At 31.6% G+C, this 18,283-nt stretch overlaps 1 pseudogene; it reads left to right on the top strand.

Annotated features, from left to right (window-relative positions):
* The first annotated feature begins 10,937 nt into the window (after positions 1 to 10,937).
* Positions 10,938 to 13,141, top strand: LOC129310732 (flavonoid 3'-monooxygenase CYP75B137-like; annotated as a pseudogene).
* Positions 13,142 to 18,283: the final 5,142 nt, after the last annotated feature.

Here is an 18,283-nt window from a genome sequence, read left to right on the forward strand (position 1 = left end):
TTTAAAATTGAGTTTTATTAATTATAACAAGAAATTGGCAATTAATTTAATTAAACACTTTTTCATAACTTGAGAGAGCATGTCCAAGTATTTTTAGAATGCTAGGTTAGCACTTATTTTCATTAAAAGCATTAATGAGAGGAGGTAATTTTGGTGTTATGAAATGCAAGGGGATAAATAATCTTAGGTCTCAATTTGTGATTGAAGTGTGTGAATCAATTGCTATTCTTTATTTTCTAGTGTTAATTTCATTTGCAAAATCATTTTCACCTAACCATGTGTGACTCAACTTGATTGAAATTACTCAATCTTTTATTTGATTATTGTTTTTAAACAAATCCTTTAGGAAACGATACTTTAATTTCATTATATTACTTGTTATGACTCATGCACTTGCAGTGAGCAACAACTATTAAATATCTGATGAATAAGAAAGAGTTTAAACCTAGGCTAATTAGATAGATTTTATTATTGTAAGAAATTGACATTAAGAAAATTGATAGAAAGGAATGTGAGAATCATGTGGCTGATCATTTATCTAGGTTAGAGAGTTAGTTGAAAGTAACTAAAATTAATAATAACTTTCCTGATGAACAAGTGTTTGCTGTGAATTGTAATGAATTGCCTTGGTATGCTCATTTTACAAATTTTCTGGTTTGTGGAGTGATTCCACCGGATTTAAAATCATACCAAAAGAAGAAGTTTTGGCATGATGTGAAATTCTTTGTGTGGAATGAACCTTTCTTTATAAGAGATGTGCTAATCAAATTTTAAAAAAGTTTGTGGCTCAAAATAAACAATGTGATATCTTGTATGCTTGTCATGCTGCTCCTTATGAAGGCCATTTTAGTTGTTCTCATACTACTTGTAAGGTGTTACAATGTGGTTATTATTGGCCAACTCTATTTAAAGATGCTAATACCTTTGTTTCTCATTGTGATGCATGTCAAAGAATAGGTAACATCTCAAAAAGGCATGAAATGCCTCAATTAGGGTATTCTTGAGGTTGAAGTGTTTGATGTCTAGGGAATAGATTTTATGGGACCTTTTGTTTCATTTAGAGGTCATCAATATATTTTGGTTGTTGTTGAATATGTGAGTAAATAGGTTGAAGCTATGGCTTGCTACACTAATGATGCTAAAACGGTTGTGCATTTTATGAAAAAGAATATTTTTACATGCTTTGGCATACCTAGGGCAATCATTAGTGAAGAGGGGACTCATTTTAAAAATAAGTTTTTTTCAAGCTTGGTTGCCAAATATGGAATCACTCATAAGATGACTTTGGCATATCATCCCCAAACCAATGGTTTATGTGAAGTGTCTAATAGAGAGTTAAAAATAATTTTGAAAAAGATTGTGGGTCCTACTAGGAAAGATTAGGCGGATAAGCTCAATGATACATTATATACCTACAGGATAGCTTATAAATCTCTAATAGATGTACCCTCATATCAATTGTTGTTTGGAAAAGTTTGTCATTTACCCATTAAGCTAGAGCACAAAGCATTTTGGACAATTAAAAAATTAAATTTTGACATGAGTAAAGTAGGTGAGAAGAGGTTAATGCAACTAAATGAGCTAGATGAGTTTAGGTTACAAGCTTATGAAAGCTTTAAGATTTATAAGGAAAAGACTAAGAAATTGCATGATAGCCATATTTTACCTAGAAATTTCAAACCTGGACAACTTGTTTTGTTATATAATTCTCATTTGAAGTTGTTTTTAGGGAAGCTGAGATCTAGGTGGTTTGGAACATTTAAGGTGGTTTTTGTTACATCCTATGGAGCAATTGAGATTATGGAAGAAGATTATGGAAGAGTTTTCAAAGTTAACAGCCAACGCCTAAAATTGTACTTGGGTGGTAATTTTGATCAAATGAAGGTATCGGTCAAGCTCTCAAATCCTCCGTAGTCCCTAGAGATAGTCTGGCTAAATACTATAACTTTAGCACTTCTTGGGAGGCAATCCAAGTGTTTGGTTTTTAGCTTTTTAGTTAATTTCATGTTTCTGTTGATTGCTTAATTTTTCATGTGTTTTGTAGTGTTTTGTAGGTTTTTGGATCCCCTCGAGTGTGACTTATCTAGCAACTAAGACTAACATTATGGAAGAAAGCTGTTTGAGTGAACAAGAGGGAGTATCTCTAATTAATGCATATGATTGATGTTATTTTACTGCTAAATTGCTAATAAATTATTGATATTTTGCTGATATACATTGATTTCTATGATTTATTTGATGATTTGGATGGTCTTGGGTGTTTGGCTATTTAACTTTATTATTCTTGCATGTTTGTATGATGCTTATTATTTGATCATGAGCAATGTTTTAAAAAAAAATCTGATTTGATTTATGGTGTAAAGTTGATACACAATTTTAATTCTAGAAGGTATGATTTTGCATGTTTTATGATTTTAATGAGTGTTGATATTTATTTTTGGTTGTTTATTGTGTTTGAAAGTATTTAAACATGTGAAAATGAGATTTCAAAGTGTTTTAAAGGAGTAAAATTGGTGTAAATACACTTTTATTGGTTTTGATAAATATTACGAATTTGCCACTGGTGCCATGGCACCTCCAGTTGAGTGCCATGACACCTATTGCAATAAAGCACTAGAGTTCAGGGCATACATGGCACTGAGATCTTAATGCCATGGCATCGTGGTTTAGGAGGAGTATTTTTTTTTTAAAAAAAAGAGAAACAAAAGAAAAATTTTATTTTTTAATAATATATTTCTATATTATGTTAATAATATATATATATTATTTTATAAAAAACCATTTTAAAAAAATCAATTTGAATTATTTTGTCAATATTTTTCTTTTTTTAAGAAAATAAAAGTAAAGAAATTTTAGATTTAATTTTTTTTAAAAAAAATAGAGCTGAGTTATTGTTATTATTATTATTTTTATTTTTATTTTTTCTTGAACTCTCCTGCGTTCAGCATTCAGCCTTTATGGACCCTATGCTTATTCATCTTCTTCACCAATATTGTCGTTCATAGCCGCCCAGTGATTCCGCCGTACTCCTCCACTGTCTTCCACCGTCCCTCCACCGTGTTCCACACTGCCACACCGCGTCTTCCTCTTCTTCCTCCGCCAACTTCTATCGTCCACCTTCCTCTGCTGTCACGGGCCTCCTTTATCCTCTTAGTGAGCTCAGCCCCGTCAGTGATCTGCGCCATTCTCCTCCACAATCCTCCGCCGTCACCTTCCATTTCTGCTATGGCGTCGTCATCTTCATTACCTAAACCCGAGATTCTATCGTCTTCTAGCCATTCTGGCTTCCTCTAATTTCTCGTTCACTCCATTCGTTTTTAGGAGCCCATTCTCGTCATACATCGCCGTTGAGAAATCTCCACCAGCGCCACTCATTGTCGCCCATTTCTTCTGCATTTCTTCATCCATTTTTGTTCTCACCATAGACGACCACAACTCACACCATTTATGAGCGTCCTCACTGTTGATTCATTTCTGTTCTTCCCCTGTTCTTCATCACCTCACCTCCGTCTTCATCTTTATCCATTGCCGTGCATCTTAATCCTCAATGTGGTTGCATTAACGCATTCCTTCGACTTGGATTACGCATTTTGTGTGCTGTGATTTTGTGCTGAGTTTTCGGGTTGCTGATTCTTTGTTTCCTAAGTCTTGTTTTCTACTCGTTTCTTTGCTCTTCCTACTCACTTCGTGCTTTCCGTGTGACTACCCTCTAGGTGCGTACTGTTTCTCCTTGATATCTCATTCATTCTCATTGTTAAGTTGGGGCTGTTCTGTGTTTTTTTTTTTCCTTGATGATTAATTCCAAATCCGTGTTTGTTGTGCATGCTCCACTGTCTGATTACTATTTTGCTGTGGTCTGGTTCTGTTCTTCACCTATATCTATTAAATTGTTGTGACTGCTCTGTGATTTTGAATTGGTTATTCTGTGAATTACTTCGCTTAATTTCAAACTTGGCTTTTATTGTGGAAAGTTTCATATGGCCACAGAGAATTCATTGATGAATTTCCCTCGTGTATAGCTTTCATTTTTGAAATAATGTTTGGCTGTCTGTCATTTTGCATATGCTCTTATGCTGTTCAAATTTGATCAAATGGGTTTTATATTAATTTCTCTGATTAATTTAGCACTGGTCTTTCACTGTGGCAGACTTCCATCGTCAATGGGTGCTCATGATCACTATTTCAGCACTGGGTATATTTTGAATTGATTTTTCTTTTTGCCATGTCTTTTCTGTGTTTCTGAGATATGTTGATATTGGTTGATTACTAACTGTATGATTGTGAGGCATTTCAATATTCTTGAATTGGCTGGAGTTATTTTGTGTCCTACTCAAGATTTTATAAACTTCACTGATGGAGTTCATTGTGATTTATTTCTGAAGTTTTGAGTCATAATGCATTACTGTTGATGCATTACCTAGCTTGGTTTTTATATTGAAAGTTAAGGGAGTTGCTGTTTTTCTCTCCCTACTGTTCTTTCTTTTAGCTAATTGATTCAAGTGGATTGCTGACTTTCTTCCACTTCTTGTGACTAAATTCAAATGTGTGTATTGCTTTGTGTTCTTTTTACGTTGGTTGGTTTCTTATAAGTACACAATGGCACCTTCCAACAAGCAAAAGACCACCAAATGCAAAGCTTCATTAAAGGCCACTTCATCCCAAACCAAGCGATCTACAAAGTCACATGCTTTTGCTCCTGATCATGAGGACTCCCTACCTTTGGCTGAAGATCAAGCTGTGCCATGGCCCACTGACACCTTTTGTGCACCAGCGGCTGAGATTAGATATGCATAAAGTTTTTCTAACAATCGCCTCATCCAAGAATACGCATTCCCTTATGATGACCCGTGCCCAGCTTTTGAGATTATTTAAGATAACCAGTGGAAGTTGCTTTGCTTCCTTTTAATAATTGGTTATCTATCTTTGGTGCATGAGTTCTTTGCTAACGCTCTGTTCCATCCAGAGGGAAAATCTTATGTGTGAGGAAAATTTGTTCAATTCATTGCGGATTCCATAAGAACTTTTTATGATCTTCTATTAATTGACTCTTGTTGCTACCAAGAGTTGATGAAGGACAAGTCAACATGCCCTTATGAGTTGATTACCAAGCGTTTGACTTCACAAAAGGTTAAATGAAATCAAGGACTTCACCATTCAGACCTATGTGAGGCTGCTAAGTTTTGCCATTATTTTGTCAGTTATAATGTCTTGCCTACCTCCCATGTTCATAAAATTTCAAAGGCTAGATCTATGCTAATTTATTGTATCATGACAAAGCAATCGATAGGCTTAGCAGCCATTATCTACAACAATTTAGTTTTGGCGATACAAGCTATGATTCAGGACACCAAGGCTATAAAATTTACAATGATCTATCCTCATCTCATTTCTGCCTTGTGTGTGCAACAAGGGGTTGCATCACTCCCTATTGATTAATTGGAGGTGCCACAACCCTTCAAGCTAAAGTCCCCTGGGAATGCAATCATTGAAGATTGGAATTTAAATGCTGCTATGGAACAAGAGGTGGCACCTCCTAATGATGAGCCAAGTGGGCCATCTATGCCATTTGAGGAGTGTGTTCTTGACATCTTGGCTACTCTTATGGTGCGATTAGAGCAAGTTTAACATGACGTCTCCATACTTCGAGACATTGCTGCGGCCTTAAGCGACGACTGCCTCTTGCACCTTAGTTTGTCCCATTCAGAGGGACCTTAATTTGTCTTAATTAATTTTCTTTTGGATGATTATAGGATTACTTATGCATTTTCTTTACTTTTGCTTTACATTAAAAAAAAAATTATTATGAGGTCTTATGTCTTTATTCCATGTCTCCTTGTGATATTTGTAAATTACAGGGTTTTCTTCCTCTCTCTTTCTACATTTGGATCACTTATATTTCTCCATTCTGTCAAGGGAGTTTCAGTTTCTTTCCCCCTCTTTCTCTTGTCTTTATTGTTCATCTAATTTTCACATTGTGGATAATGTGTTGTTCAAGTGTGGGAGAGGTCAAAATTAACTTTGATTTGCCTTGCTTGCCCTCAAATTTTTGTGTTTTCTTGTTAGTCCATCTTTCTTTATTTGTGTATCTTCATTTTCTTGTAAATATTAGTGCTTTGAGTCTCTTGTATATTTTTTTTTCAGTCAAAATTTTTTTTTCAGTCTTGTGTCTTTAGTTTATTTGTGAATGTTGTCAAAATCAGTTGTGCTTGAACTTGAAGGTATTAAGTTGAATTGAGATTCTACTTTACCTTTTCATTAGATATTTGCAATTAGGTAAAGAATAAAGCTTGGATAACTTATCTTAGGGAGTTCAAAGGTTTGTGAGGAATTTAAACCTAAATTTTTATTTCTTTCACAAGAGAATTTACTTATTGTGATTCCATCTTTAGAATTTGTCTTGAATCTCTTTTGAGACTTTAAATGCCTTTTTGCATGCACAAAGATGATTTAGGCATTTATTTTCAAAGCTCGTTTGGCTAAATGACTATCCTATTCACATTTAATCCTTTTTTATCCTTTGAGCCTTAGCCTTTTCTTAAAAAAAAAAAATTCATAACCATTTGTTTGAATCTAAATATCCTTTTATATTTTATCCATTCTAATCACTTTAGTTGGTGCTAAGTGGGGCAACTAGTCAAGGAATTGATAAGGGAAAAAAAGAGAGTCCATATTTGTTTAAAAAATAATGAATATGTAAATGCTCTGTAAGAGTTGAGAAAGATGGAAGAAAAATGATGACGATGAAAAAGAAAAGAAAAAGAAATAAGAGAAGAAACAAGCAATGGATGCATATAAAAAAAAGTATAAGAATAATAATGGATTAGTTGATCAATGTCTAAGATGATAGTTCATATTCCTTGGGATCTATTTGATGATTCTTAGCACTAATTGAAATTGGTTTCTTTTGTCTTGTACCTATTTCATTCCATCATCCTACCTTATATATTACAACCCTTAATAAAGCCCTTGTGATTTGTGTATGCATTGGGATAATAGAGTGGAAATGGAGATGAGAAATGAGCCTATGGTAGATAGATTGCAATAGGTAAAATTGAGTGAAACACAATCCATCAAACACTTTGAGCGTAGAGTGGAAATATTTAACTGATAAGGGACAACCTATTTGATTTATCCTTGCCCAGTTAGTTACTTTGTTGCTCACATTCTTTTTGCAATCTTTGTGTTCAGTTAGTTCTTCTGTGTTTAGTTGTTTTCAAAAATCTTGAAGACAAGATTTGACTCAAGTGTGGGGGTGTGATGACTCCCTATTTTGTGCTATAATTGATTTGTTTTTTATTATGTTTTTGGGAGTCATTAATGGAAAAGAAAAACATTTTCTTTCTTTTATAAAGAAAAATTAAGTGCCTCATATGGATTTATCGTAGTATTTTTAAGAAAATAGTTTAAAATGATGAAAATTGAAGTAAGAAAATAGTATACTCATATTTATTAATTGTGGATAGGTGAGACATATCTATATCAAAGCAAGAAAGAGAAAGGAGACAAAGAGAAAGTGCTTTTTAGTTTAAAATATAAAAGCAAAAGTTCTTGCGCCTATCATAATTTTTAGAATTGCTAACTAGTGCCATGGCACCACTAAAAGAGTGCCATGGCACCAGACGAAAATGCAAAAACGCATAATTTTATTTTTTGTGCGAAATTAACCTATATATCTCATTTTTCTAGACTGGAAAAGGGACCTTTGAGCTGCTACAATTGGAGAAAACCCTAGGAGAGTAAGATGAGGAGTCTTGAAAGTTTGGGATCAAGAAGAAGTAGAGCAAATATTCATTCTACTTCAGTTTTTTAGTGTTTTCTCTTCTTCTTGTCCTTTATGCTAATAGATTCAAAATTTTCTTGTGCTATTATAGTTTTTACTTTAGCTAGCTAAATTTTCTTATTCTAAAGGACTATGAACTTATTTGTGTAATTAACCTTAGATTTACCATTTAGTTGTTGAGAAATGAAGTTTTGATTACTTGTCTTTAAGCTATTTTGTTCTTATTTAGTGATTGGCCATCACTAGGTGAAATTTAGGCATTTGGGTTGAACCTTGGAAAAGAAGACTCAAATTGGACCTTGAAAACTAGTAGCCTAGGATTAGTTTAACTAATTTGCCATTAGAACAAGAATGTATCTAATAGACCTAAGTAATCTTCATGGGTTAGGGTCTCTAATGCAATTAATTAATTAAAGTAATAATTTGCTTTAATTGAATTAATTAGGATCCTTAGTAATCGGAAAATACTTTGAATTAATTTAGATTCATGAATTATTAAAACTGAATTTCAAGACAATTAATATGGTAATGAGGGGGTTAAGAGGCAAATAGGGGATTAGGACTCTAGAACACTCTTCTCTTGGTTGACTTTAGTTGTTTGTGGATTGAAAGTTATTTTTAATTGATTACTTTTAATATTTTCATTTTAATTGCTCTAAAATCAATTTCTACTTTTATTAGCTTAATGTGAATGAATTTAAAAATTTAATGCCAAATTGCCATTTAAATTAATTCTTTGAGGGATTGACCTTGATTACTACTAGCTTTAATTGCGACCTGTGCACTTATGGTGTCTCTTAAATTTTTATGGGCATTAGTGGTTCATCACATTTAGTTTTCTGGAACTTCTTTGGTGCAAATTCATGCATGATTATACTAGTTACTCACAAGAAAATTCACCAATGGATAGAATCACTATTTCAACAATCTATCAACTTTTAAAAACTATCTAAGTGATTCATTTTGAACCAGAACTAGAACTAATGATTTTTGAGTGAATAAATTATCATTTTTGTATTGAAAAAGCTTTTAAATTGTGCTTTTACATCTAGCATTCACTTATTATTCTTGAAAAGCATTGTGAAAATCTCTCAAAAGTTTATAAGCTTTTATTTGTACTCTCATATACTTTTTAAGAGAGTTTTATGCAAAAAGCTTATTTTAATTTCTCAAAAATCTTAAAAAGAGATTTTTCAAGTGTTTGTAATAACTTGCTAGATTTTAGCAAGGTTTGTTAAGTGAATCAATACAAGTTTAGTCTTGAGAGTTGTATTTTAGTGGCAAGCACCCATTAAAGCTTGTAATCTTGGTTAAAAATCTCAAGTGTGATCTTAAGAACTAGATGTAGGTCAAGTTTATAGCTGAACCTATATAAATCTTGAATGTGTTATCTTCATCCTTCACTCTTTAGCTCTTCACTCTTTTCAAGTTTTCAAAAAATTTTAAGTGTCACCCAATTCATCCCCTTTTTGGGTGCTAGCCTACCCTAACAAAGTATTCTCTGAGGAGTATTCAGTGTTTTTAATTATTTGTTATAGCAATTTTATCCTTAAAATAATTAAAATGTAGCATATTTTTCCCTAACGTTAAGTAAGCCAACATTGACAGTTAAAAGTGTCGACTGGGACTTAAGTTTGACAAAAAAATACCACATGCTTGCCAAATGGATTCAAGTTAAAGTTCATTGTTGCTCCTAAATTATTTTCTAAAAAGCATCCAGTATCTTAAATCATAACAATTTTCCCCCTAAGGTAATTAAACGTACAAAAATGCACCTTAACTTGGATTTATTTGGCATGATAAGTGGTATCTTTAGTCAAACTTAAGTCCCCGGCAACATTTTTAATTATGGTTGTCAACGTTAGAGTATTTAATGTCAAGGGCAAATATACTACTTTTTTAATTATTTTAAGGGTGAAATTGTTTTAACAAATAATTTAGAATATTAGATGCTTCTTGGAGAATGGTCAAGAGGTAAAAATGTACTTTAACGCAATTAATATTAAATAATGTTTACTGCCTTCAATATATCCAATAAATTAATTTCTTACATCACTTAAATCCTAAAACAAGAATCAGGTTGTTACACCACATGTGGGAGCCGGGTTCCAATCACGAACCTCATATGGAGTTTCATAGTAGATACACCAAATTACAGAGAGAGGGTGAGGGAAGCATTGGGGTCTTTGATTGTATGTCTCAATGCTAAAAAGGCCCCACACCCTATGTATCACGATCAGGATATTTTAGGCAGTTACGTATTTGCTTGATAACCACCATGCACACTCATTCACTCAAAATTGTTGGTATTGATAATGATAATTTGCTGCAAGAAAACCAGAATGTTCGTGACAAATTTTATCATGAAAAAGAAGTTCTTGGTGAACAATAATCCGTCATAAAAGTTTTTGACTAATTATTCATGGCAATTTTATAAATCTATCACAAAAACAGTCATATAATAACTTGTGGAAAATTATTTTAAAGGACAAAAATTAAAAGTTATTTATGGATATGCTAAAGGACGGTGAATTTCTAAAATGTAAGCTGTGAAAGACCAAGGTCCTCTTTGTAAAGATAAATAAATAAATTGATATCATCGAATTGCCCTTGCTATTAAGTTAGTGATCATTGAGTAGCTATTAAATTCTTGTATTATTATTATTATTATTATTATTTTGCCAACATTAAATTCTCAAATTGATACTCGCAAACTTTCCCCCTCCGGCTCTGGGTGCTAAATTCTATAATGGTGTGTGGATCAAGGGGGATTTAGATCAAATCCCTCATTAGAATAAATAGAGTTTATGAATTTGGATTTGTTAAAAATTTAAATTTGGATCAAATCCCTCATTTGAATAAATAGAGTTTTATGAATTTGGATTTTTTAAAAATCTAAATCCATCTCTTCTTACATTTCCTTTGTAGTTCAATATTTTAATTGTAATTAATATTAATTTCTTCTATTAACATTTCTCTATCACGACCTTCAATTTGCAAAATAAATCAAGACCATAAATATCATAATGATCATTAAAACTTCCAGAACCTCACGGATTTCATAAACCAGTGGGATTCTCTCTCACCCTTCTGTTTCTTGCTCTCTGGAGCATTTTCTCAGTTACTTGGTACGCATGCATCTTCTTCATCAAACTTAATGCCAACCTAACCCCCAGGTCCGCTAGGCCTTCCCATATTCGGCAATCTTCTATCTCTCGATCCCAATCTTCACTCCTACTTCGCCTCTCTTTCTCAAACCTATGGCCCGATCTTCTCGCTCCGGCTCGGATCCAAACACGGTGTCGTCATCACCTCCCCTTCAATGGCACGTCAAGTTCTCAAAGACCAGGACGTTATTTTCGCCAATCGTGATGTCCCTGTCGCCGGCAGGGTGATCACCTACGATGGATGCGACGTAGTTTTTTCCTCTTATGGATCGAAGTGGCGAATGTTGAGAAAAGTGCTTTTGCAATGGATGTCCAGCAACACCACCATGGATTTCGTCTATGAGCTCCGTCGCGAGGAGGTCCACAAGACTGTTGGTCATCTGTATAATCGGGTCGGGTCACCGGTGGATGTTGGGGAGGAGATGTTTCTGACAGTACTGAACACGAACACGCATACGATTTTGGGTCAGACGGGGGAAGGGGATGAAGGGACTGTAATGGGATTAGAGTTCAGGGAAGTGATGACGCTTATCATGGAGCTAATTGGGAAACCTAACCTCTCAGACTTCTTTCCTTGCTTGGCTTGGTTTGATTTGCAAGGTGTGGAGAAACAAATGCGCATGGTGCTTCAGCGGTTCGATCATATCTTCGAGAAGATAATTAAGCAGCGGTTGAAGAAGCAGCAGCAGCAGCTTATCAATGGAAGCGAAGCTGAAGGAAGTAAGGATTTCTTGGAGTTCTTATTGAAAATGAAAGATGAAACAGATTCTATGACGCCACTCAGCATGACAAACATCAAGGCCCTCCTGGTGGTATGATCTTTCTTTTAACCTTCAATTTTTTTTTTAGTAAAAATTGATCCAAAAAAACCTAAATTAATTGATTTATTCAATTATAAATTGTATATTTTAAAAATAATTTGTATTCAGAGAATGCCTTTCTTAACAAATTTGTTTCCTTTAAATTGAAAAGTTAATTGCCTAATCAGTTTTGCCTCGGCTAGAACCTATCCCTGGAATTTAACTTAGTGAATATAATATCAGATCCTCAAATTTTAGCCTTTTAATTCATTGATCATTCATTACACTCAATTATAATTTAGTTCTTGAAAGTTTAGATTTTTTTTTTTGAAAATGAGTGAGTTGTACAATTTAAATTTTAAAAATTGAATTATAATTGAGTTAAAATTATAAATATTAAACAATTTATTTTTTAATAATTTTTTTCTTATGCTTTTCAAAAGATTAACAAGTAACTAGAAGTCCAATATACAATCAATTCATGGGTTGTAAGCTGGCCTATGACTAATTGCAAGTTGGTGGTGTAGGTTGAAAAGGCTCACTTTTTGGCGAGTTAGGATTTTCTCAACTCAACCCATGAGCTCAATCCATATTATTGGCTCGACAAGTAACTTAAATAAAAAAATATTATTGAATTATTAATTATTGATATTTATTAATAACTTTAATATGTGCAGGATATGGTGATAGGTGGGACCGACACATCCTCTAAAACAATTGAATTTGCAATGGCTCATTTAATAAATGAGCCAGAGGTGATGAAAAGAGTTCGAGAAGAATTAGATAGCGTAGTGGGAAAGAATAACATGGTTGAAGAATCACATATTCAAAAGCTACCATATTTGCTTGCTGTCATGAAAGAAGCTCTAAGGTTACACCCTGTTGTTCCTCTTTTAGTTCCTCATTGTCCAAGTGAAACCACAAGTGTGGGAGGCTATGCAATCCCAAAAGGCTCTCGTGTGTTTGTGAACGTGTGGGCAATACATAGAGACCCGTCCATTTGGGACAATCCTCTAGACTTTGATCCTACAAGGTTCTTGGATGCTCAATATGAATACAAAGGGAGTGATTTTAGTTATTTACCGTTTGGTTTTGGACGAAGAGCATGTGCAGGAAGATCTGTGGCAGAAAGGACCTTTCTGTATTGTGTTGCAACACTGATACATTTATTTGATTTGAAAGTACCACAAGACCAAAAGTTGGATATATCAGAGAAGTTTAGTATCGCACTGAAAAAGAAAACGCCTCTAATTGCCATCCCCACGCCACGATTTTCCAACCCAGCTCTCTATGATTAGAAAATGCAGAGTTACTAGCTAGTTGAAGGTAATTTAATTCCGGACTGTACTGTGGCGAATCCGTTAAAAGCATTTGAGTTTTTTTTTTTTTTGTGTAATTTTCTGTCAAGAATGCAGTACTCTTGTTAGGAAGAAGGATGTGCAAATATATCAGCATTTACATTAATTGTAAGTGTATGGTACAAATAGGGGAACAGCTTGTTCAATTGCTTCTAGCGATCTCGTCACATGGCTCATATCTCTTTCCATGATTATCACGAAATAAACTATACATCGATTAAATTTGAATAAATTTGTCTAATTCATTAATTTAATTTCTCAAATTTAGTTTTTATCAATTTAATATTTTAAGTTTAATTTAATTATCGATTTAATGCTTTGAATTTGTCACAATTTTCCGTAACATACTCAAATTTAATGTAATTGCGTTTTCATTTGTATAGTATTAACCATGGCCTCGTAATTAAAAAAAAAAACAAGATGAGGTAATGCTGTTAAATTTTGTTAATATGGATAACAAAATATTGAGTTGATAGTTATATCAATAAATGAAAAAAATTTAATTATCTCGGTAGAACAAATAGACTCAAAAATTTTAATAACGTGAATGAATAAAACACTATGTAAGAAAATATATTAATAATAATTAAACTGATTTAAGCGCCAATTTACTCCTATTTAGTCAACTATACATGCCATGTCATTGACATATTTTCTACATCAAATTAATTTAAGAGTCAATTTTTGTTCAACTTTTGTTATTCACTAAATATTTATAATTATACTTTGATAAAATTTAAATGTTTTGAAAAGTAAATACAATTTTTGATAAGTTGATTTTTTGTATAACTACATCTAATATCATATACCAACCTAAATTGAGCAATGTTTTAATGTTTTTTTAGTCATGATAGGCCATTTATTACGTTAGAGCTAGTATCACAGTAGCTGTCTGTTTTAAGTTACTGGGGAAAATGACAATTAAGGAGCCCCTAAGGTTATTAATTTTAATTTGAAGACTATAAAATATTAAAATCCTAATTAAGGATCATGCTTCTTATTTGAAATTTAAAAACAATGTGAATTGTCTTAAACTTCAAGAAAAAATCATAAAGTGAAGTTACTAAATTCTCAAATCACTTTTGTATACTCATAAATGACTTTAGAATGTTTCAAAAGTAAGCTTATTTCATACTGGGAAACAATATATTCCCAAGTATGATTTTTTTTATTTTCCAATTAACATTAACAGTATTCTCATGTCATGATAATGATTTTAGCAGTGTTATCTCCTTATTTTTCAAGTAGTCTAACTATATATTAACATGCAAAAAATTTGACAAGTCATTAGCTTTATATTTCTGAATGAAGTTATTAAATCTTCAAATCACTTTTATATATTCATAAATGACCTTGGAATGTTTCAGAAGTTTGTTTCTTTCATATTAGGAAAAATTTTATTTTCAAGATTGGTTCTTCATTTTTTCAATTGACATTAACAATATTTCCTTGCTACGACACTGATTTTAGCAGTGTTATATATATTTTAGTGTTTAGTAAATGACAATTTTATAAAGTTATGTATGTTTTTTATTTAAGGACCATAGTTTTTAATTGAAATTTTAATATTTTATAATGCTTACTTAAAATTAATAACTTTAGGGGGTACTTAATTGTCATTTTCTGAAGTTACAATTATATATTCATCTTCATTTAGGAAAGGAAGGATGTGGATCCTCTCTTCATTCTTTTTCTCATTTTCTTCTCCTCATCTTATCTTCATCCATTGTATTAAAAATTTAACAGTTTGAAATTTATTCAAGTTTATTTATTTAATATATTGATGGCGTACAGTTTATAGTTGTGAGCTGCTTAGTTAAAATTCAAGGAAAAAAAAAGTCTAGTTAAAAGAATATAAAAAATACAAAATTGCAACATTTTCAGCCTTGATATAAAGTTGCAACATCATGAGGTAAATCTTCGAAGGTTGGTGTATCTGGTTAATTCTCTTTTCATTCATGATAATTAACACTTTATTCCAATTGGTACGTGTAGCCTCACTGACAAGAAATTTATTCAAATTACACCGGTACAGACAACTTATGCCGGTATAGTTCTCGCAGACTGACTTTTATCCTTATACGGATACAATTATTTCTTAGGGTATAAACTCACTGTTGGGGTATAAACCCATGTTGGGTATAATATTAGGATACGTTTGTTTACTAAAATATAATAGAATATAATAGAATAAAATAAATTAAAAAATTTAAAAAAAAAACTCAATCACCTTTCTATCAAGATAAGCATAATAAAACTCATTAATATATATTATAAATATGAGAATTACCAAACCCTCTAAAAATTTCATAAATCATGATTTTTAACTCTATGAATTAAATTATCTCTTTCTCTTATAAATGTGTTTACCTATCCCCCTTAATCATCTTACTTTTACCTTTATTTTGTTAATCAATTTTATTTTATTTTATTTTAGTAAACAAACGTGACCTTATTATTTAAGTATAACTCCATTCCAAAAACTGTCTTTTACATAGAGCTATTCTGGTGCATTTTATTTATACCTGTATAGTGTCTAGCACTTCTTCATTAATATGTTCATGCTTTTGCCGGTACAAGTAGCCTATATTGGTACAGCTATGAAGTTTTGTACTATGTTTTTGGATCCCAATTTCTGTGCAATTCAAAGCTCACTCTTTATTCATTTCTTTCACAATCTAGGGTTGGGCTTTTTTTTTCTATCTATCTTAAATACTTTTTCGAGTTAGATTAAACACTTATTAATTTTTGATTATTTTTTATACACCCATATAACATTTGCCTCTTACAATATAATTTTACTTACTTTTTATCAAAGCATTAAATGAATATGGCTGTTACTTCCCTTAAGTTGCCACAAACATGCAACTCTGCACATGAAGCACTATTTTATTGCTTCATTCTCAAAGAAAAATAGAAGGAAAGAAGAATGACGCTCCAACAGCTAACTTCATGAGTCTAATAGATCTATTCTCAACATTAACTATAAATACGACTCATTTATGAAGCAAATATAGAGAAGTTATAGCTCAATTATATGCATTTATTTCTAACGAACTTCCTGCTATAATATTCATTGTTTGTGAGCTTTATTGATTGTAAATTTACTCTTTGACAGAGATTTTATCAATAGTAGTTTATTTTTAAACTTATTCTGTTTATTCTTATTTTTTTGTATCTAAAACAAAAGAACTTAAACTCAGAAACCTTAATGGGATTTGTGATTACCTTTATAAAGAGGGAGAGTTATAGATTTAAGTAGAAGTATGAAATTGTATTGAGGTAACCAAGAGCCTGGCTTGATTTTGGTGGAGTTAGGAAAAAAATCTCAAGTATAACAAGGAAATTGGACATAGACACAAGTGGAACTAAATTGGGATAAACACTCATGTAAAAGCTTCTTTTCCTTTCTCTATTATTGATTGGCAATATCATTCCTAACTTATCTTTTAAATCTTGCATTATTTACTTGAAATTTTAGATAGCCTAATCTCTTCTTGGGCAGTTTTACGGAGTAGCTTCCGAATGATGAGATCACTCACACTTGGGGGTCCAACAACCAAAATAGCACTTAGGGGAAGGGGTACAGGTTCGCAGTCCAAGGTAACAAAATTTTACTTACATAATCAAATTTACTAATTTAGTTATGTAAATAATTAAATTAATATAAATATGAGGCACTTTTTAAAAGTTTAGATATTAAAAAATGTAAAGCATTTTTATCATTTCAAAATATAATCGTTGTACTTTTTCTTAAAGTGTCCATAATGAATAAATTACTTTATATCTATTTTAAAATAAAATACCGATTAAAAAGAAGGGGTTAGTTTGAAGATATGTGACTACTTTATTTAATTTAATTAGTTGTTTTATTAAATTGTTAATTTACTTATTTGTTAGATGTTAATTTAATTAGTTGATAATTTAAATAACATAATTTAATTTTTTGTTAATTGCTAATTTTAATTATTTGTTAATTTAAATTCTTAATTTAATTATGTAATTAAATTTTTGTAATGGCAATAATACCTATAATAGAAGAGGGTATTGATTGAGGGTGAGCTGTGGACCTCGCCTTCAGGTCATCACGTGCTGCTAAGCTGGAACCAGCAAGGCTGGCTAGTCACTCAGTGTTCTATTTGTTCCTGTACATGCTTGGCGCTAATTGGACCAGTTTCCTCATCGATTGTAGGATCTGGACACATGTGCCGAAGTAGTCAAAGCATGAGGCTGCTTTCAATCAGACTGGGAACGTAACAACATTATTTAATTTGTTAATTGTTAGTTAAAAATTATTAATTATTTCATTTATTTATTATACTTATTAATTATTATTTAATACTACTTACTTAATATTTTGTTTTTATTTCAATTTATTTTTTATTTACATAGGGAAAATTCATAGTGATGAACAATAAGAAGTTGTGTTGCAAATTACATGAATTCACATGTCAATAATAAGACTTCATGTTAGTTATTTAATCATAAGTAACAATATTAGTTATAAAATTACCAACTTTACATGTTAATTTACTAACATCAATTATAAATTACTAACAGGCATTGTAATTTACTAACATTAGTTATAAATTACTAACAAGTTTTATAATTTACTAATACTAGTTGTAAATTACTAACATATCTTTTAATTTACAATTGATATTAGTAAATTAATAAGTGAAGTTAGTAAATAAATAGTTAATATTACTGGTTGTCTGGCAAATAGACATAATTTACAAGTGATGTTTGTAAATTAATAAGTAAAATAAGAAAAATAACAATCAGTGATTCTGCATAACAAGTAAAGGGTATTTTAATCTTTTCAATGTTAAAATTATTTTAACTTTTCTCCTTTGAATTGAACTAAAGTTTCATAATATTTTGGGACCAGTAATTAAGTCTTTTCTCTGATCCTTAACTAAAATTATGCTAATTTTAATTTTGACCTACAGTAACACTTTTAAAACATTCTCATATCCAATGCTCTCTTTTATATATATAAAAGTACTTTGAAAGCGCTCTCGTAGGTTTCCTTACTAGAGTGCTTCTTGTAAATAGTCTTATCAATTTTACTTTTCTTCTAATAATCGTGACTTGGTATTATGCCTTTAAAATTTAATTCCTCTTGGATAAATTTTCCTTTCTCATATAATTATATGGTATATTCTAATTACCATG

This window comes from Prosopis cineraria, unplaced genomic scaffold (genome assembly GCF_029017545.1).
Source record: "Prosopis cineraria cultivar Desert tree isolate PC_DT_omini unplaced genomic scaffold, ASM2901754v1 PC5, whole genome shotgun sequence".
Lineage (NCBI taxonomy): Eukaryota > Viridiplantae > Streptophyta > Magnoliopsida > Fabales > Fabaceae > Prosopis > Prosopis cineraria.